Source organism: Heterodontus francisci, chromosome 2 (genome assembly GCF_036365525.1).
Source record: "Heterodontus francisci isolate sHetFra1 chromosome 2, sHetFra1.hap1, whole genome shotgun sequence".
NCBI classification, from domain to species: domain Eukaryota; kingdom Metazoa; phylum Chordata; class Chondrichthyes; order Heterodontiformes; family Heterodontidae; genus Heterodontus; species Heterodontus francisci.
In genome coordinates, this window is record NC_090372.1 from 159,666,735 (window position 1) to 159,673,740 (window position 7,006).

A 7,006-nucleotide genomic window follows, 5' to 3' on the forward strand; every position below is an offset into this window, starting at 1 on the left:
CTGAGACTGTATTAATCTTCAATCCCATTACTATGGCAAGCCATTAAAATGTCCTTTGTAAACATGGTAAAATATCTTACAATTCTTTAAAATTATAATAGGTTAACTTTAAAAGATGCTGATAAAACTGTTTTGCTATATGGATTTCAGAAATTCTATGCTGGTAAAAGCTAGCAAAGATTAGTAACAGATGCCAGAAGTTACATGAGTTTTATAAGCATACAATTACACATCAAAAAGTACAGAAAACAAGCTGTATTGTATTGAAACACCTGAACATTCCGTGCAGCTGCTTGTTCTGTGTAGGGTAACATTTTATTTTACTGGACTAGTAATCCACCGGCCTGGATTAATGATTAGGAGATGTGAATTCAAATCCCACCATAGCAACTGGGGAACTTAAATTCAATAAATCTGGATAAAAAGCTCATATCAGTAATGGTGACCATGAAACTACCGGATTGTTGCAAAACCCACCTGGTTCACTAATGTCCTTTAGGGAAGGAAATCTGCTGTCCTTAGCTGGTCTGGCCCATATGTGTGGCCAGACACACAACAATGTGATTGACTCTTAACTACCCTCTGAAATAGTCTAGCAAGCCACTTAGCTGTATTCAAAAAAGGTGATCTCACCACCATATTCTCAAGGGCAATTAAGGATGGGCAATAAATGATGGCCTTGCTAACAACGCCCACATCCTGAAATGAAATTTTAAAAAACAGAAACACACACGAGGTATATTAAACCTGGCACTGAAAGTGTTGTATTGTAGTCACGGTTTCATGGGAGAAGTTTGTTTCTGTGATACCTACTGATTACAAAAACATCTTGTGACATTTTCCAGCTTCCCTCCAACTGTCGTTTTCAGAAAGTAAAAAAACCCACAAGCTCTACAGGTATGTAAAAACACATATCCTTTAAAGTGATTTACTTTTTCCCTGGAACACTTATGTTTCAATGGTTGTTTGAGGCTGTCATGTGGTTTTGATTACTCTGCACCTTTCTACAAACAGTTGCATAGCACAGAGGGTCAAGCCATCGCTGGAACATTCAGATCTCTCGTATAATTTCATCCGCTGAGATTCTGCAGAACAATGCACGTTTGATCAACTGAGGCTTTGATTTTGACATTTTTAAATTTCAGCCAAGTTAAGCATTAGGCCAAAGGGGGAAAAAAAACATTTTATTTTAGTTTTTTCAAGAGGCTTGTCACTGGAGATTGGATTTAGTCTTTTATGTTACATTTCATTTCACTGTAGTGTGGCACATGAGTTGCAAACTGTTGAGATTTAATAATCAGTGACAACCCCTCCCTCACACTTATAAGGAGCTGCAGTGGTATTGCTGCAGATGTGATGTCCTCAGGACTGGAGTGACATCTGACTGAGTTTTGTATAAGATATGAGGCAAAGATAGAAAGACAAAGACTGCAGCACCTGACCATAAAGACTTCCCTTTTTATTCTGTCTGTTTTACTTTCACTTTGCTAGCATGTGTGTTCTACAGCAGCCTCTAGAGCACACAATGCATGTTGCAATTGCAATTTCAAAACACTACAACACTACATCCCTCCCCTTCTTAGTAAATGAGGGACATAGCATGTTTCAATACTTTGTTTATCATTTACATTTTTAGTAACAGAAATAATTCATCCCATAACATAGTAATTTAAGTATGGTGAACGTTTTCTCTCACGAATACAATATCGCCTGACATCAGATGTAGTCTCATTTGACTCGTTCTCCACCTGAGGCGTCAATGTTGGAATCGGGTTCAATGCTTGGGAGTGGTGTTTCCAGTGATTTAAAGTATGACACATTTCTTATGATGATTTGTGAACTGCACTTGCAGTGTTAGTCACAACAAATGGTTGGATGTCATAAGGGATTGTTTGCTTTCCAATATGGCCATCACATTTCACAAGTATTTTATCTCTTAGCTTAAATAGCATAGTTCAAAGTTTCATGTTTTGCTCTCCATGTACTTACATTCGATCCATTTGTTCTCGATCTCTTTCGTGTACATATTGATCATTAGCTCCGCGGGGTAGTTCAGGTAGACGTGCGCACATAGGGTGTGCAACGTTGAGTGCAGCTGAAGGTTTTCCAGTAGTCAAGTGAGGTATCATAGAAACATAGAAAATAGGAGCAGGAGTAGGCCATTTGGCCCTTCGAGCCTGCTCCGCCATTCATTATGATCATGGCTGATCATCCAACTCAGTAACCTGTTCCCACTTTCACCCCATACCCTTTGATCCCTTTAGACCCAAGAGCTATATCTACCTCCTTTTTGAAAACATACAATGTTTTGGCCTCAACTGCTTTCTGTGGTAGCAAATTACGAAGAAGGTGAATATAGCTCTTGCTTCCATAACTTGTTCTCAGTTGTAGCTGTATGTCTGCACTGAGGGTGAAGAAGGGGGTTTGGTAAGGGCTAATCTGTCAAGAATAGTTTTTGTTTTGTTTACATGTAGCAATTAATTGAAATTCCTGTTTCAGTTAAGAGGTAAGTTAGGTTTCTTGCAGTTTTAAACAGGGATATACTAAGACTCTGAGAGTAGCTGAAGCGAGTTAATTAGGTAGCTAGTGTCATGCTAAGCCCCCACCTGCCAAGAATGAGGCACATTAATTTTGTCATGAACATTGATTTTAAAATGTTATTGGAGTTAAGAAAGGATTTGTTAAACAGATCAGCTGTGGCTGAAAAAGACATTTGCATATTAACAGACAGTGTTTGGAAGGACAAAGCAGCCATTCCCTGATATTCAACCCACAATGGACTTTTGATCACCAGACATTGAAGGTGGGTGAGCTCACATTCCAGATTGACTGCTAAGATGGCCGAATACACAAACGGACATGGTCAAACCAGCTAGTCACTTGACTAACCTGCTGGACAACCTGAGTTTATTGAATTTATACAAAGAGTTTGGGCAGAAAGTCTGTTTTATCCTGGACTGAGAAGATCTCTCTCCTGTCTGCTCCCATCTCCTTCTCACAAGCCTCTGAATCCCCTGAAGTCACATGAACCCCAAGAGAGAAAAGTCTCCTACACCGAACAAGGTTTAAGAAGGATACTGGGCCACAACAAAAAGCAAGATCTACCTACAATCAAGGAGTCTACAGTGAGCTCGAAGACGCATAACAAAAACTCTTCAGATATTGTCTCAAACTTTTCCACTTTATTTCTTCTGCTCTTTTCTGTCTCAATTTGCATGTGTGTATTGTGTATACATGCTAGCGTGGGCACGTCGTGTATTCATAGGCGTTAACTGAATTAGAGTTTAAGTTTAATAAAATGTCACTTTCTTCTTTAAACCTAAGAAAGCCTGTTTATGCTGGTTTCTTTGCCTTATAATTGGAAAGCGGTGAACAAGGATTCACCAAGAAGGAGCTAAAAACACGGTGTATTTAAAATTAAACCTTGTTACAGTAAGACCAGGTGAAGGCTGAAAGGGAAGCCTAGACCTCTTTCTCACATGGTCGGAACACTATCTTAAACTGGTTTCTGAGCTTTAGCAGAGCTCCAGCAGAGCTGACACAACAGAAGGTATGGTTGCTAAATTTGCAAAGATAGGTAGGAAAGTAATTTGTGAAGAGGACATAAGGAGGCTACAAAGGGATGTGGATAGGTTAAATGAGTGGGCAAAGACCTGGCAAATTGAGTATAATGTGGGAAATTGTGAAATTGTCCACTTTGGCAGGAAGAATAACAAAGAAGCATATTATCTAAATGGTGAGAGATTGCAGAGTTCTGAGATGCAGAGGGATCTGGGTGTCCTAGTGCATGAATCGCAAAAGATTAGTATGCAGGTACAGCATGGAATTAGGAAAGCTAATAGAATGTTATCGTTTATCACAAGAGGAATTGAGTACAAAAGTAGGGAGGTTATGCTTCAGCTATACAGAGCATTGGTGAGACTGGTCTCCTTATTTAAGGAAGGATGTAAATGTGTTGGAGGCAAGTGCAGAGAAGGTTTACTAGACTAATACCTGGAATGGGTAGGCTGTCTTATGAGGAAAGGTTGGACAGGTTAGGCTTGTATTGCTGAAATTTAGAAGAGTAAGAGGCGACCTGATTGAAACATATGAGATCCTGAGGGGTCTTGACAGGGTGAATGTGGAAAGGATGTTTCCCCTTATGGGAGAATCTAGAAGTAGAGGTCACTGTTTAAAAATAAGGGGTCACCCAATTAAGACAGAGATGAGGAGAAATTTTTTCTCTCAGAGCGTTATGAGTCATTGGAATTCTCTTCCTCAAAAGGTGGTGGAAGCAGAGTCTTTGAATATTTTTAAGGCAGAGGTAGATAGATTCTTGATAAGCAAGGGTGTGGAAGGTTATTAGTGGTAGGTGGAAATGTGGAGTAATCAGTTCAGCCATGAACTTATTGAATGGCGGAGCAGGCTCGAAGGGCTGAGTGGCCTACTCCTCCTAATTCGTATGTTCATATGTTTTCAGAGTATAAATTGAGGGGACTCTCAGTGCTGCTTGTCTGCACTGAGTGCTGCTGGAGGGCACAGAGTGTGAAGAAGGCAGTTTGGTAATTGAGGGAGTTCAGTAAGGAAGGGAACTATAAATTAAGAGAAAAATAAATTTTTGTGCACAGAATGTAAAGTGGGAGTTTGGTGTGTGAGGGAGGAGCTCCTTTCTTTCTTTCTTCTACCTTTTTTCAGCCTGCAGTAGCTGTCTCTCTATTCGGTTCAGGGAAAGAAGTTGATTGGTGAGTAACTGATAAGTTATTTTACTTCTCATTGTAATAAAAAGTTTTTAAAGTTATGTCATGGCAGGTCAGCTTGGCCAAGTGGAATGTACGTCCTGCGGTATGTACGAAGTCATGGACACACCACATGTCCTAGACGGACACATCTACAGGAAGTGTCACAGGCTGCAGAAGCTTGAGCTCAGGCAGTGGCTGGAGTCACCATTGTGCATCCACGAGGCGGTGGTAGTCACACCGCAGGTTAGGAGCATGCGGACAGCATGGGAATGTTACTAACAGAATTGATAACGGGGAATCGGTGGACGTGGTATACTTGAATTTTCAAAAGGCCTTTGATAAAGTCCCCCCCAGGAGATTGGTTAGCAAAATTAAAACACATGGGATAGGAGGTAATATGCTGTCATGGACTAAGGATTGGTTAACAGGAAGAAAACAGAGAGTAGGAATAAACGGGTCATTCGTGCATTGGCAGGCTGTGACTGGTGGGATACGGCAGGGAACAGTGCTTGGGCCCCAGCTGTTCACAATATATATCAATGATTTGGATGTGGGGACCAAATGTAGTATTTCCAAGTTTGCAGATGACACAAAACTAGTTGTGAGGAAGATGCAAAGCAGCTTCAAGGGGATTTGTCAGTGGGCAAAAAGTGGCAGATGGAATATAATAAGGAAAAATGTGAGGTTTTCCACTTTGGTAGGAGGAATAGATGTGCAGAGTATTTCTGAAATGGTAAGAGATTAGAAAGTGTAGATGTACAAAGGGACCTGGGTGTCCTTGTCAATAAATCACTGAAAGCGAACGTGCAGGTGCAGCAAGCAATTAAGAAGGCTAATGGTATGTTAGCCTTTATCCCAAGAGGATTTGAGTACAGGAGTAGTGAAGTCTTGCTTCAATTGTATGGAACCTTGGTTAGACTGCACCTGGAGTACTGTGTGCAGTTTTGTTCCCCTTACCTTAGGAAGGATATTATTGCCATAGAGGGAGTGCAATGAAGGTTCACCAGACTTATTCCCGGGATGATGGGGGAACTGGGCCTGTATTTCCTAGCGTTTCAAAGAATGAGAGGTGATCTCTACAACTTAAAACTCCCTACGTTGGCCAGAAGGGTGGTCACATAACTGACTGGTTTGACCAGGTCTGTCCTGTGTATTGTATTGGAGCAGGGGATAGCTCCTTATTTCCAACACTATCTGCCAATATGCAAAAATGTCTTTCCAGTCAAGGGTTTGGCAACTCCTTGTAACAGGCCTTTTCTTCATCCCAGCAACAATTTGAAATTTAATGTCCACGTGGCAACATTAATGAGCCTCATTCTTGATAGGTGGGGGCCTGCATGACAGTGTCACATTCTCCACATATGACGTAGAATAGAGTTTTTGTTCTAGTGTCTTTGAATGAGACTGGCATTTCAAATGTCCTGAGGATTTTCAGCAGTTTATCATTGTTGTAGGGGAAAATTTTCATATTCCTTGGTTTGCAGAGAATTGGGCAATCTTGAAGTTTGTTGAATGTTTTGTTTCCCATGACAATGACAGACACTCCTGCGTCTATGAGAGCATCTACGTCCGAGCAGCCAATGGTCACTGCCACACGTGGCTGTTTGCTGTGTCTGAGAGAGAGCTGAAAAGGGTCATCTACCTCTACATTAGCTACATTCTCTCACCTTTTTGGTACGTATGCGTGGTACCCTTTTGTTGGTATTGGTCTTACTGGTTGATTTTGCTGATGAGCGACAAACACGAGAAAAGTGGTTGGGTTTTCCACAGGCTTTACACTGTTTGCCAGTAGCAGGACTAAAACTCTGTCCAGTGTGAGCGAGTACCGTCACAGTGGAAACATTCTTTGGACAAGTTGCAGCTCTGTTCATGAGACAGCTACTGTTGCTTTGCAGGTGGTTTCCTGGCAGAGTTTGGTAGTTACTATTATCCTTAACTTTGGTAGCTCTGGACTCTGAAGGCGATAGTGATCTTGCTAACTCCAGCAGCTCTGACAGCTTTCTGTCTTTCATGAGTGCTTTTCAGCATAGTCCACTGGAGAGATAGCTTTTGACTTTCCCGTTCAACATGTTCAGCATCACCGCAGTAACATTTGGTTGCTAGTTGCCTCAAACGCATGCAATATTGGTCAATTGTCTTGAATGTTTCTTGCTCAGTGCATTGGAAGATAATGCTTTCATATATGGTGTTCTTGTCTGGTGTAAAGTAGTCAGCGCATTTTTTGCTGAGTTATGTCATGGCGTAAGGGTCTCAAAGATATCTTCTAATTCTTCACCTCCATAGTGTAG